Here is a 16,334-nt window from a genome sequence, read left to right on the forward strand (position 1 = left end):
TCAACTATCATTTAGTCCTCCATAATTGCTAACACTCACGCGATACTTGTGGTTATAGAGTTTTAATCGGACACAGAGAAATATAGGGGCTTATAGTTTTGCACCACAACCTTTTACCTCAAGGGTAATGTCAACAATAATGGTTCATGCTCCCCTACATCCAATTAGATATATATATATATATATATATATATATATATATATATATATATCATGTTCTTTCCAACATGTTGAGCTTGCCAAAGGATAAAATGAAAAAGAAAAGGTGAAGATCACCATGACTCTTGCATAAGGTAGAAGATAATAATAAAGGATAGGCCCTTCGTAGAGGGAAGCAGAGGTTGCCATGCGCTTTTATGGTTGGATGCACAAAATCTCAATGCGAAAGAACATCACTTTATATTGCCCCTTGTGATATGAACCTTTATTATGCAGTCCGTCGCTTTTATTACTTCCACATCACAAGATCGTATAAAGCTTATTTCTCCCACACCAATCAATCATACATATTTAGAGCAATTTTTATTGCTTTGCACCGATGACAACTTACTTGAAGGATCTTACTCAATCCATAGGTAGATATGGTGGACTCCCATGGCAAAACTGGTTTAAGGGTGTTTGGAAGCACAAGTAGTATTTCTACTTGGTGCTGAGAATTTGGCTAGCATGAGGGGGAAAGGCAAGCTCAACAAGTTAGAGGATCCATGACAACATACTTTATCTCAGATATAAGAAAGACATGACTCATTACGTCGTGTTCCTTGTCCAACATCAACTCTTTAGCATGTCATATTTTAATGAGTGCTCCCAATCATAAAAGATGTCAATGATAATATATCTATATGTGAAAATCTCTCCTTCCTTATTACTTCCTATTAATTGCAACAATGACCAAAGCTATGTCTGCCAACTCCCAACAACTTTTAATCATCATACTCTTTCTATGTGAAGTCATTACTCTCAATAAGATCAACATGAACTTTTTGTTTCTTTTTATTCTTTTCTCTTTTCTTTTATTCACCCAAGATCATGGCAAAATAATCAAGACCTTGACTCAATACTAATCTTTATTATATATAGCTCACGGACTCGATTACATAGAGAGATCATAAAGCAAAACTCAAAACTAGATCATGCCATAAACTTTATTCTACTAGATCAAGATACTACTAATAGGATCAAACTAAGAAAAAGGTAAAGATAGGAGTTGTGATTGTGATACGATACCGGGGCACCTCCCCCATGCTTGGCAGTTGCCAAGGGGAGTGCCCATACCCATGTGATTATATCTCCTTTGTCGATGAAGAAGGTGGAGGTGTTGTTGATGATGCGGGCTTGTCATCCATCTTCCAAGGCATAGGTTCACCATCATAGAAGGATGATCGAGTCTCCAGAATCCTCAAATCTGCAGCCAAACTCATTCTTTTGAATCTATATTCATACTCACAGTTTTGGTTTTGCAGGTCATAGATTTGGGCTTGGAGGTGCTCGATCTTCTCATATAGCTTAAAGATGGCCTCTCGGTGTTCTTGGCATCCGGCTTGTAGTTGTTAGTGAACTCCGCGAGCATCGTGTGGCTAGCATTGATTCCACGCTCCACCATCCCCTGACACTTGAAAATTTATTGCTCCATTGCTTCGAGCCTCGTCTCCACGCTTCCGGTTCCCTTTGGTCCCTCAACATCACTGATGTGCAACAACCCATCACGCATCTCAATGGTTTGAGGGTGTCGCAGCACCTCCGCGAGGTAAGGGTTGATGACCTTCTCGAAGAATTTGTCCTTGGAAGCACTTGGGGACGTCATGATAATCTAGATCTGTCAGAAAAACAGCTCAAAACAAAGACAGGAGATTTTTGCATGATACGGGAGTCAAAACCCCCGGAAGATTATATAATGAATTTTTACCGACCAAAATACGTAACGTGCAAGAAAACGGAGTCCGGAAGGCACACGAGGTGCTCACGAGGTAGGGGGCGCGCCAGGGGGGTAGGGCGCGCCCACCACCCTCGTGAGGCCCTCGTGTCCTTCCCGGACTGCTACTTATTTTTCTATTTTTCTAAATATTCCAAAACAGAGAAATATTGCCTTAAAATTGTTTTGGAGTCAGTTTACTTACCGTACCACATACCTATTCCTTTTCGGAGTCTGAAACATTCCGGAAAGTGTCTCTTATGTATTCCTCCGGGGTTATGGTTTCAATAATATTGGTTTCAACATTTATGGGATTACCTGAGATATAATGTTTAATTCTTTGACCGTTTACCACCTTCGGATTTGTGCCCTCGAAATTGTTGATTTTTATGGCACCGGAACGATAGACCTCTTCGATAACATAGGGGCCTTCCCATTTAGAGAGAAGTTTTCCTGCAAAAAAATCTTAAACGAGAGTTGTATAGCAATACATAATCACCTACATTAAACTCACGCTATTGTATCCTTTTGTCATGCCATCTTTTAACTTTTTCTTTAAACAACTTGGCATTTTCATAAGCTTGGGTTCTCCATTCATCAAGTGAGCTAATATCAAATAATCTCTTTTCACCGGCAAGTTTAAAATCATAGTTGAGCTCTTTAATAGCCCAATATGCCTTATGTTGTAGTTTGAGAGGTAAGTGACATGCTTTTCCATAAACCATTTTATACGGAGACATACCCATAGGATTTTTGTATGCAGTTCTATAAGCCCATAATGCATCATCAAGTTTCTTAGACCAATTCTTTCTAGACCTATTAACAGTATTTTGCAAAATTAATTTGAGCTCTCTATTGCTGAACTCTACTTGACCACTAGACTATGGGTGATAGGGGGATGCAATTCTATGATTAACATCATATTTAGCAAGCATTTTACGGAAAGCACCATGAATAAAGTGTGAACCACCATCAGTCATTAAATATCTAGGGACTCCAAACCTCGGGAAAATAACTTCCTTAAGCATTTTAATAGAAGTGTTATGATCAGCACTACTAGTTGGAATAGCTTCTACCCACTTAGTAACGTAATCAACATCAACTAAAATATGTGTGTATCCATTAGAGGCAGGAAAAGGTCCCATATAATCGCAGCCCCAAACATAAAACGGTTCAATAACTAGAGAATAATTCATAGGCATTTCTTGACGTCTACTAATATTACCAATTCTTTGACATTCATCACAAGACAAGACAAACTTACGGGCATCCTTGAAGAGAGTAGGCCAATAAAAACCAGATTGCAATACCTTATGTGCAGTTCTATCTCCAGCGTGGTGTCCTCCATAAGACTAGGAATGACACTTGCGTAGGATCTGTTCCTGTTCATGCTCAGGTACACAATGTCTAATAACACCATCTACTCCTTCTTTATAAAGATGTGGGTCATCCCAAAAGTAATTTCTTAAATCATAGAAAAACTTTTTCTTTTGCTGGTATGTGAAACTAGGTGGTATAAACTTAGCAACAATATAATTAGCATAATCAGCATACCATGGAGTACTACAAGAAGTACTTATAACATTTAATTGTTCATCAGGAAAGCTATAATTAATAGGTAGTGGGTCGTCAAGAATATTTTCTAACCTAGACAAGTTTTCTGCAACGGGGCTCTCAGCTCCCTTTCTATCAACAATATGCAAATCAAATTCTTGTAGCAAGAGAACCCATCTAATAAGTCTAGGTTTAGCATCTTTCTTTTCCATAAGATATTTAATAGCAGCATGATCAGTTTGAATAGTTACTTTAGAATCAACAATATAAGATCTGAACTTATCACAAGCAAATAAAACTGCTAAGAGTTCTTTTTCAGTAGTAGCATAATTTCTTTGAGCATTGTCTAGGGTCTTACTATCATAATGAATAACATTTAATTTCTTATCAACTCTTTGCCCTAGAACAGCACCTACAACATAATCACTAGCATCACACATAATTTCAAAGGGTAGGTTCCAATCAGGTGGCTGAACAACAGGTGCAGAGACTAATGCTTTCTTAAGTATTTCAAATGCTTCTACACAATCATCATCAAAGACAAATGGTATATCTTTTTGCAATAAATTAGTCAGAGGCCAAGAAATTTTTGAGAAGTACTTAATGAACCTCTTGTAAAATCCGGCATGACCAAGGAAACTTCTTATACCTTTGATGTCCTTGGGACATGGCATCTTTTCAATAGCACCAACCTTGGCTTTATCAACTTCAATACCTCTTTCAGAAACTTTGTGCCCCAAGACAATACCTTCATTAACCATAAAGTGGCACTTTTCCCAATTCAAGACAAGATTAGTTTCTTCACATCTCTGCAAAACTCGATCAAGATTGCTCAAGCAATCATCAAAAGAGGAACCATAGACGGAAAAGTCGTCCATAAAAACCTCACGAATCTTTTCACAAAAGTCAGAGAATATAGCCATCATGCATCTTTGAAAGGTAGCAGGTGCATTACATAAACCAAAAGGCATACATCTATAAGCAAAAGTACCAAAAGGGCATGTAAAAGTAGTCTTTGATTGATCTCTAGCCGACAGAGGTATTTGAGAGGAACCAGAATAACCATCTAGAAAGAAATAGTGTGTATGTTTGCATAATCTTTCTAGCATTTGATCAATAAAAGGTAAGGGGTAATGATCTTTCTTAGTAGCTTTATTTAATTTGCGGAAATCAATTACTATCCTATAACCTGTGATAATTCTTTGTGAAATCAATTCATCTTTATCATTAGGAACAACAGTAATACCTCCCTTCTTAGGGACACAATGGACAGGACTTACCCACTCACTATCAGCAACGGGATAGATTATACCTGCCTCCAGAAGCTTTAGTATTTCTTTTCTTACCACTTCTTTCATTTTAGGATTCAGACGTCGTTGAGCATCACGAACTGGTTTGGCATCTGCTTCCAAATTTATTTTATGTTGACATAGAGTGGGACTAATGCCCTTAAGATCATCAAGAGTATATCCAATAGCAGCACGGTGCTTCTTCAGAGTTTTCAATAATCTTTCTTCTCCATGCTCTGAAAGGTTAGCACTAATAATAACAGGATATATCTTCTTTTCATCAAGATAAGCATATTTAAAATTATTTGGCAAAGGTTTAAGCTCAAACACGGGATCACCCTTGGGTGGAGGAGGATCCCCTAAGATTTCAACAGGAAAGTTGTGATGCAGAATAGGTTCTTGTTTAAAGAATACTTCATCTATTTCCCTTCTTTCATTCATGAACATATCATTTTCATGGTCTAGGAAATAGTGTTCTAAAGGATCACTAGGAGGTATGGCAATAGAAGCAAGACCAATAATTTCATCCTTACTAGGTAATTCTTCCTCACGATGTTGTTTACTAAATTTAGAGAAATTAAACTCATGAACCATATCATCCAAGCCAACAGTAACAACATTCTTAGTGCAGTCTATGGTAGCATTGACAGTATTTAAGAAGGGTCTACCAAATATAATGGGACAAAAACTATCTTGTGGAGAACCAAGAACAAGAAAATCAGCAGGATATTTAGTTTTCCCACACAATACTTCAACATCTCTAACAATTCCAATTGGTGAAATAGTATCTCTATTGGCAAGTTTAATAGTAACATCAATATCTTCTAACTCAACAGGTGCAATTTCATTCTTAATTTCTTCGTATAAAGTATGCGGTATAACACTAGCACTCACACCCATATCACATAAGCCATGATAACAATGATCTCCTATTTTAACAGAAATAACAGGCACACCTACCACAGGTCTATGTTTATCTTTAGCACAAGGTTTAGCAATTCTAGCAGTTTCACCTTCGAACTGAATAACATGCCCATCAATATTATCAGACAAGAGATCTTTAACAATAGCAATATTAGGTTCTACTTTAACTTGTTCAGGAGGTGTATAAGTTCTAATATTGCTTTTACGAACAACAGTTGAAGCTTTAGCATGATCCTTTATTCTAACAGGGAAAGGTGGTTTCTCAATATAAGAAGTAGGAACAATAGGATCATTATAAGTGACAGTCTTTTCTTCAACTTTAATAGGTGCAGCTACTTTTACTTCTATGGGAGGATGATACTTAAACCACTTCTCCTTAGGGAGATCAACATAAGTAGCAAAAGATTCACAAAAAGAAGCTACTATCTCAGAGTCAAATCCATATTTAGTGCTAAACTTACGGAAAATATCGGTGTCCATAAAAGATTTAACACAATCAAAATTAAGTGTCATACCTGACTCCTTACCTTCATCGAGGTCCCAATCTTCAGAGTTGTGTTTAATTCTATCAAATAAATTCCATCTGAATTCAATGGTCTTCATCATAAAAGAGCCAGCACAAGAAGTATAAAGCATGGTGCGATTGTTTTCAGAAAGCCGAGCATAAAAACTTTACATAATTATTTCTCTTGGGAGCTCATGATTGGGGCATGAATATAACATTGATTTAAGCCTCCCTCAAGCTTGAGCGATGCTTTCTCCTTCGCGAGGCCAGAAATTATATATATATAATTGCGATCACGATGAACAAGATGTATAGGTTAATACTTTTGATGAAATTCCAACTTCAATCTTTTATAGTCCCATGATCTCATATCATCACATAGCCTATACCATATCAATGCGTCTCCCTTCAAAGATAAAGGGAAGACCTTCTTCTTAGCAACATCATCGGGTATACCTGCAAGCTTAAATAATCCACAAACTTCATCCACATATATTAAGTGCTCATCAGGATGCTTTGTTCCATCTCCTGTAAAAGGGTTAGCTAGCAGTTTTTCCATCATACCCAAAGGAAATTTAAAAGGAGTTTCATTTTCAATAGGTTCGGTAGGTTGAGGAGCAACTCTTTGCTCTACTGGACGAGGTGAAGATACCCCGAACAAGCCCCTCAGAGAATTACTTTCCATAGTAACAAGTGACAGTAAATTTCAGCATACTATATAAATTTTTCCTTACCAAATTCCACCTACCAAAGGCGCTACACTCCCCGGCAACGGCGCCAGAAAAGAGTCTTGATGACCCACAAGTATAGGGGATCTATCGTAGTCCTTTCGATAAGTAAGAGTGTCGAACCCAACGAGGAACAGAAGGAAATGATAAGCGGTTTTCAGCAAGGGATTCTCTGCAAGTACTGAAATAAGTGGTAACAGATAGTTTTGTGATAGGATAAATTGTAACGAGCAACAAGTAATAAAAATAAATAAAGTGCAGCAAGATGGCCCAATCCTTTTGTAGCAAAGGACAATCTGGAATAAACTCTTATAATAGGAAAAGCGCTCCCGAGGACACATGGGAATATCGTCAAGCTAGTTTTCATCACGTTCATATGATTCGCGTTCGATACTTCCATAATTTGATATGTGGGTGGACCGGTGCTTGGGTGCTGTTCTTACTTGAACAAGCATCCCACTTATGATTAACCTCTATTGCAAGCATTCGCAACTACAACAAAAGTATTAAGGTAAACCTAACAATAGCATGAAACATATGGATCCAAATAAGCCCCTTACGAAGCAACGCATAAACTAGGGTTTAACCTTCTGTCACTCTAGCAACTCATCATCTACTTATTACTTCCCAATGCCTTCCTCTAGGCCCAAATAATTGTGAAGTGTTATGTTATTGACGTTCACATAACACCACTAGAGGCTAGACAACATACATCTTATCAAAATATCAAACGAATACCAAATTCACATGACTACTGTAACACCCCGGGTGTCATGCTGCAGTAAAATCCTATTAGTGGTGCTACATCATCATAATTAAAATTTTGCTAATCATCACTTTGTCCCAAACCGACCTCAAATTCAAATTTAAAAGACAAGTCAAAATTATTTCTCCTCAAGCTATAAAACTAAAATGTGCGAATAGTTCTATACAATTTCCTTGATCAATGTCATGTTTAACCAACTTGGTTTGACTCACAAATAAATTCCTAGGAAATTAATAAGTGGTCCAAAAGCATTTAAATTGGCCTTTTCAAAATAAGAAAATATTTATAAATTTCCAAATGATGTGAAACATTGTGTGTGGTCTCAAAATATTGCCTACTAATTACGTGCCAAATTTCAAGTTGAACTAAATTTAATTACTTTGGCAATTAAGTAGAAAACAATACAGAATTAATAAAGCAGAAACTTGAAAAAAAAAAGAAAATGGGCCAAGTGCACACTGTGCACTAGAAGCCTGGTGCTACAGTATCGTGGCCCAAGCCCACCAGGGCATTCTCCATCTTCCTCTGTACAGGAAGCAGAGACCTGTGCGTGGCACACACCCACGCCTCCATGGCCGCCGTGTCGACCATCCGGCGAGCCCCCGCGGTGTACAAGACCATCCCCAAGCCCTAGGACAAACCCTAGACGCCCAGTTCCCTCGTTTCCCCCCTCGCACTCGATCTGGAAGAGGAGCCGAAGCTTCCGGCGCCGCGCCATAGTCGTCATCATGGCCGTCGGCCTCCCCTTGCTGCACCAAGGTGTCCAGAAGCCTCCTCGTGGTCGTCTCCTTCGTCCCCACCAAAGAACCCGAGCCAGGCCGCACCGTACGCTCGGGATCGAGCCGGTTTCTCTGCCACGTCCGCGGCATCTCGCCGTCGATCTACACCACCGCGCCACCCCAGCCGTCACAAGCACGTCCCCGACCTCCCTCTTGGTGAGCTGCGCCGATTCCCCCCGTTTTCCCCTTTGATCCATCGTCATAGGCCCTGTTTTCCATTGTGCCCGGAGCTCCACGTGTCGCTGGTCTTGTTCGGCTGCTCCCTGGACACGCGCCCGCGTGTGAACCTCCACGGCTTGGCGTGCCCAAGCGCGCACTCGACCGCCCCTGGCGGCGCCCTTGCCTAGCCACCCGCGCGCTACGGCCGCTGCGCCCCGCGCCCATCCCACGCGCCCACGCCCATCTGCCTGCTGCTGGCACTGCTGCTGTCTTCTGCTACTGCGGCGCAGCCGATGCCTTTGCTTACTGCTGGCGCCTGCTACTTTGCTGTTGCTTGTGCCACCGTTGTTGCTGCTCTCTGCACCGGCTCATTGCTGCTGCTGCTCCTAATCCCTGCCGCTACTGCTCTTTGCTACTGCGTGCTGCTGGCAATGCAGGCCATGGCCGCTATGCACTCCAGTGCATACGTGCATGTATCTTCTACTACCCAGCAAGGCCGCCCCATTAGATTAGTCTAGGAATAGATTAGGTTAGTTTATTTGTTTAGTTAGTGAGATGTGTAGATGACATGTGGCCCTTTCTAGATTAATTTAGTCTAGCTACTTTTATTAGCACATGTGACATTGACATACGGGTCCCCTAAAGATTAAACAAAAATCAAATTACCTACTATCTATGACAATTGGGTCCGGTCGGCACTGTTGACTTTGACTAGTCAACTCTGACTGGGTTGTTGACTTTGACTCTAGCCCCACCTGGCAGTCAAACAGCGACACTGGTAGTGTACACACCCTGGGTACACCTAGCTTTTAGTCATTTATTTTCGAAATAAAAGTTTTTCATAAAATCTTTTAATCTTTGAACAATCATATAAAATAAACGGTAACTCGGATGGAAATAATTTATATATGAAAGTTGCTCAAAACGATGAGACGAATCCGGATACGCAGCCTGTTCGTCCGCCACGCATCACTAGCATAGTGAACCTGCAACCTCCCCCCTCCGGTTCGTTTGTCCGAATATGCCAAACACCGGGAATACTTTCCCGGATGTTTCCCTTTTCGTCGGTATCACCTATCCCTGCGTTAGGTAACCCCTAGCATAACGTATTGCCGCGTCGTACTTTGTGTTACATTTGATTGCTCTATTATTTATTGTGTTCCCCCTCCGTTACTTCTTTCCGGTAGACTCCGAGTCCGCTGCCGATGTTCGTGTGTTCGACTACATCGAGGACGACCCCTCCTACTTGCCAGAACAACCAGGCAAGCCCCCCCTTGATCACCAGATATCGCCTATTCTTCTCTACTGCTTGCATTAGAGTAGTGTAGCATGTTACTGCTTTCCGTTAATCCTATTCTGATGCATAGCCTGTCATTGTTGCTCTAGCTGTTGATACCTTACCTGCAATCCTAATGCTTAGTATAGGATGCTAGATTATCATCAGTGGCCCTACACTCTTGTCCGTCTGCCATGCTATACTACTGGGCCGTGATCACTTGGGGAGGTGATCACGGGCATATGATATATACTTATAATGTTACATTACTTATGATATTGTTCGGAGATGGGGGCTGAAGGGGCAGGTGGCTCCATCCAGGTAGTGGTGGGCCTGAGTTCCCGACGGCCCCCGACTGTTACTTTGTGGCGGAGCGACAAGGCAGGTTGGGACCACCTAGGACAGAGGTGGGCCTGGTCCTGGTCGGCATTCGCGGATACTTAACACGTATAATGAGATCTTGGTATTTGATCTGAGTCTGGCCACTGGCCTATACGCACTAACCATCTACGCGGGGACAGTTATGGGCACTCGACGTCGTGGTATCAGCCGAAGCCTTCGTGACGTCAGCGACTGAGCGGCGCGCGCCGGATTGGAACGTAAGCCTGCTCTTGTATTAAGGGGGCTAGTTCTGCTTCCGGCCACCCTCGCAACGTGCAGGTGTGCAATGGGCGATGGGCCCAGACCCCTGCGCCATAGGATTTAGACCGGCGTGCTGACCTCTCTGTTGTGCCTAGGTAGGGCTGCGACGTGTTGATCTTCTGAGGCCGGGCATGACCCAGAAAAGTGCGTCCGGCCAAATGGGATCGAGCGTGTTGGGTTATGTGATGCACCCCTGCAGGGAAGTTAATCTATTCGAATAGCCGTGATCTTCGGTAACAGGACGACTTGGAGTTGTACCTTGACCTTATGACAACTAGAACCGGATACTTAATAAAACACACCCTTCCAAGTGCCATATACAACCGGTGATCGCTCTCTCACAGGGCGACGAGGGGAGGATCATCGGTTAGGATTACGCTATGCGATGTTACTTGGTGAACTTACCATCTACTCTCTTCTTCTGCTGCAAGATGGAGGTGGCCAGAAGCGTAGTCTTCGATAGGAATAGCTATCCCCCTCTTATTCCGGCATTCTGCAGTTCAGCCCACATATGTTACCCCTTTTGCCATTTGATACCAATGCATACATATGTAGTGTAGCTCCTTGCTTGCGAGTACTTTGGATGAGTACTCACGGTTGCTTTGCTCCCCCTTTTCCCCCTTCCTATACCCGTTTGCTGCGACCAGATGATGGAGCCTAGGAGCCAGACGCCACCGTCGACGATGACTCCTACTGCACTAGAGGTGCCTACTACTACGTGCAGCCCGCTGCCGACGACCAGGAGTAGTTTAGGAGGATCCCAGGCAGGAGGCATGCGCTTCTTTCGATCTGTATCCCAGTTTGTGCTAGCCTTCTTAAGGCTAACTTGTTTAACTTATGTCTGTACTCAGATATTATTGCTTCCGCTGACTCGTCTATGATCGAGCTCTTGTATTCGAGCCCTCGAGGCCCCTGGCTTGTAATATGATGCTTGTATGACTTATTTTATTTGTAGAGTTGTGTTGTGATATCTTCCCGTGAGTCCCTTATCTTGATCGTACATGTTTGCGTGTATGATTAGTGTACGATTGAATCGGGGGCGTCACAAGTTGGTATCAGAGCCGACTGCCTGTAGGAATCCCCCTTCCACACTCTTTGGCCGAAGTCGAGTCTAGACATTGCAAAACTTTTTACTAACATGGCTGTGTGCCTTACGGGCCCACGTCGCCATTTGGGTGGTATTAGGATCTTTTACTCCTCGATCCTTACTCTGGGGCTCTGATCTCTCTTCTATTCGGGTTAAAATGAATTTACTAACTCTGACTCTAGGATCTCGTAACTACTTCCACCTGGAGAGCACCTTATTACGATGATCGTCTACTGCACCAGAAGATTCCGAAGTTACTCTCAGATGTTCTCTCGAGACTTTGTGCGCACCACTTTTGTTATTCCCGACTATCAAAAATCCCTTATGGATGACTACTTACGCTTGCCATTCGTACAATCATTCCTCGTGACCTTGTTATTATAAGATACCACGAATTCCTCTCATCGTTCCGAGAATACTTTGAGCATACTGCCTTGCAGTTCTTTGCCACATGAATACCAATGTGGATAATTCCTCGCTCTTACCGAGTATCCGCTCATCCCATTTGATTCAAGTATTTCACAAAAGTCTTCGAAATACCATTCGATCTTTCGAAAATCCTCATCCGACTATTACTCTTGAAATTCTTGCTTGCTTGCATTATGATTAATCTCATAGGTCTGGTAGTATTATTGGCATCCTTTGTCATTATCATTTCGAGCCTGTTGATTCAATAGGTTGTGAATGCTCGCAATCCTCAATCAGATCCTGGAATTCATCCTTCCGGCTCAGACGTCATTTTAAACATGAGTTGGATCTTGACCAATCAAATTGCCGGCGATTCTACCCCTAAGCTTACTCAACTTATCCATCCTTAATCAGAGCACTTGCTTGTGAGCCCTTGAATTGGAAATCATAATTCCTTTGCATCTGAGCTTTGGTTTAGCCAGTTGTTTCTATAATTCAATGCCTTTGCATTGTTACTTCCTTTGCTTGTGTGCCGATACTCACATCAGATCCTTTGTGGACCACCAGATCCCTTACTGGATTTTGTCCGACAACGTCCTTCATATTCAATAAATTTGTGGGGCTTTCCTCGGATACATAATGCCTTTGGTAAAATGGTATCCCCTGCTTTTGTCAACCATGCTATGCTCCCGAGCTTGAGTTATTCGCTCCTGAAGTTGTGGTATATGTTCCTAAGAGACCCTGATGGGTTGAACCTATGCCTTTTCCTAATCTACGTGAGCCCGAAAGATTTCACGGGTCATACTCATCTGGTATTTCACCAGGTAAAACTTTCAACACTAATGCCATTATCGAAACGAGAAGTGAATGTAAGGTTATGCTTTGGAGAAGTGGGAGTCGACCTTGAACTTTTTGTTCATGCCCATGGACCTGAGGTGGAACTTATCATGGAAGCTTCTCGTAGTAATAGTAATCCCCTTGTTATAACTTCTTCTCTTATCTATGCTTGGTCTTTTGCGACCGTGGTTTCGACCATATTGTTCTTCTTTGATCCCATTTCTTGGATAAGTTTAAGTGCTTGCCTTTTGCAAATGATTTCACTTGTCCAACCTCTATCCCGATCTACCCTTGAGTATACCCTCTGGTGCCACGAGAATATCATGGAACTACATAACTTCTTATGAGTTCTTCATCAAGTACTACATTCTCACTGATTACAATTTTTCATGGGCGCTGAGTTATTAAACACTCAAAGACACCGATAATTGAACTGAGTCCGCACTACGGTTCAACAACTCTTAGTAATCTTCTTTAAGTACAAGTTTGTACACGATCACGCCATTCCTGGTCTGTTTGACTATATCATTATCGTGCTAAATTTTAACTATGCTACCTGGTCCTTCTTCCCGGAGCACAATTTTCGATGATGAGCTAGGCTTACGTCGATCTGCCTCATCATATCTTTTTGCTTTGGACAACAAGCTTTGTTGGAGTTTGTGTTGTACCCTTGGTTCCATTAACCTTTCGCTTCATCATCCCTTTCAACTTGATGTCATCGCCGATCGATTACATCTTCATGAGATCTCTCGACAAATGTGTCATGATCATCATGAGCATTCTGAGCTCTTCCAGGATATCAATTGAATTCATGATGAGAAATACCATCCTTGCCCTCGATGATTTGTTTTATCATTGACCACTTTATTGCCTTCCGTTCAACACAAACTTGTTCGTGTTTTGTGTTATACCTTGAGATCCTTGCTATCCAGCATTTGTTCTTCTTTACCTTGGAGTATTACCATCTTTTATGTCAAGAATGTCGTGAGAATTTCACAACCTCTTAAGAATTCTTGATACAGGTGATCCTTCTTGCCATATCCGTTCATTCCTTGGTCCCCGTGTTGTTTCTAACCGGAGAACCGACAATTGAACTATGATGTGCGACTTCAAAACTTCTAGTAACCCTATTGCTTTGAAGTTAATGGTCGATGTTTCATTCTTAGACCATTGGTTATCGAATCATCATTCTAACATTGATCGTACTACCTAAGCCCATGTTTCGGGTGCACTTTTCAGCCATTGTTTAATTATGTATGTTTTCCTTGAGCATACATCATTATATGATTTGATCCGACAAATGTTATCTCCTTGTTCACATAACTGTGGAAATCCACCTTTTTGGAAATCTCGAGGATTGTTGCTGACTCCATCAGCTACCCCCTGACCCCCCTTCCTTTGTTTAATGATGAACTCTTGTTTTAGAATCGCTTCCATAGTACATTTCCCGAGAACCTTACAATGTCATCTCGTCAATTTGTGTTACACCTTTCTTCTCAGGCATCCTGAGTCTATGTTATCCTGACACCAATCAGATCTGCATCTCGGTCAGATATGATGGTTGGAACATCCTTCCAAGAGTTATAACGTTGGTCTTTATATGACTCGGTAAGGTGATGTCATGCCTAGCACACCGGGCCGGAGAATCTATTGTTATAGTTTCTAATTTAGCAAGGTTAACCATTCTCCCATGAGTAAGTCGTAAGACTTATTCTATATGTTGTTCCTGATGAATCCTTTGTGTATCCAAATTCCAACCTTTGCTTGAAGACCTTGTCAATGCTATCTCGAAGCATGTCTGTCGTGCTCCGATTTTCAATAAGAACATTTGAAGCCTAATGCTAAATGTTACTTGCTCAATTATCCAAAGACCGTTGTATGGGTAATGTCAATAAATTTCTCTCCCCTTACCTAAATAGTTTTCTACATTATATCCTGTCATGGATATCATGCTCTGTTTATCCTTGGGAAGGATATACCCTTGAAATATGTGTTTAAACACATTTTCCTTTCCATTGTTCTGTTTAATCTGATAATCGTATTTTCCTTTCCATTGGTTGGTTTAATGTTTCTTGTGATCTTTATGATCTAAGCAGTATGTAAACACCTTGGTGTATAGCTCTATCAGTAAGACCCTGTTACTATTGTTGATGACATTCCGGTAACCACCGATGGACGAGAACTTTGCCTATTGGTCCGCCTCGTCCTAAAGAGCAGGAAAATGGTTCTCTTCGTCCCTCGCCCTTGGTACCGACGTTGTTTTCGACATATCTGACGGGCTACCCTCTAACATGCCTTGCTATCATGACCGTGCAAGATGTCACCACTCCTTCTACCTTTATCCCGTATGGTGGGCCCATAACCCACAGTTCCACAGGATCGAAACCTAACTCTCCTGTACACCCTCGGTTTCCAAAGTTACTCCTCGCTCGTGGCCTCGTATGTAATTCATGAGCCACCTTCAGGTCTGATATCGGACACAATAATTATTCCGTTGCTTTGAAGCCCCTTTTACCTTCTGTCTAGGAATTGAACGATTGCCTGGCTGCTTGAAACTTCTTATTGTACCTTCCAACTTTACTCTCGATGTGTTTTATTTGTTCAACTCGAGAGGTACTCATATGCTCATTCATGGGTTAATCCCAGATTATTACCCTTATAGCATTCTGTCATTGCCGATCTGCCCCGTTACCTATTCGTAAATACGATGAAGATCCCGAAGAAAGGATGAGGACTTCATCATGATGACCTGAAGCAGAGAAATGAAGTCATCAACGTAATGAATCAACCTCTTTGAGAAGAGCAACCAAGACCGGGAAGATTTGATAGAATTTCGTAACCAGATTTTCCCCCTTACTCCACCTCTTAAATCTCGGGACGAGATTTCTTGTAGTGGAGGAGATTTGTAACACCCCGGGTGTCATGCTGCAGTAAACTCCTATTAATGGTGCTACATCATCATAATTAAAATTTTGCTAATCATCACTTTGTCCCAAACCGACCTCAAATTCAAATTTAAAAGACAAGTCAAAATTATTTCTCCTCAAGCTATAAAAATAAAATGTGCGAATAGTTCTATACAATTTCCTTGATCAATGTCATGTTTAAACCAACTTGGTTTGACTCACAAATAAATTCCTAGGAAATTAATAAGTGGTCCAAAAGCATTTAAATTGGCCTTTTCAAAATAAGCAAATATTTATAAATTTTCAAATGATGTGAAACATTGTGTGTGGTCTCAAAATATTGCCTACTAATTACGTGCCAAATTTCAAGTTGAACTAAATTTAATTACTTTGGCAATTAAGTAGAAAACAGTACAGAATTAATAAAGCAGAAAACTTGAAAAAAAAAGAAAATGGGCCAAGTGCACACTGTGCACTAGAAGCCTAGTGCTACAGTATCGTGGCCCAAGCCCACCAGGGCATTCTCCATCTTCCTCTGTACAGGAAGCAGAGACCTGTGCGT

Source organism: Triticum urartu, chromosome 6 (genome assembly GCF_003073215.2).
Source record: "Triticum urartu cultivar G1812 chromosome 6, Tu2.1, whole genome shotgun sequence".
Classification (NCBI taxonomy): Eukaryota; Viridiplantae; Streptophyta; class Magnoliopsida; order Poales; family Poaceae; genus Triticum; species Triticum urartu.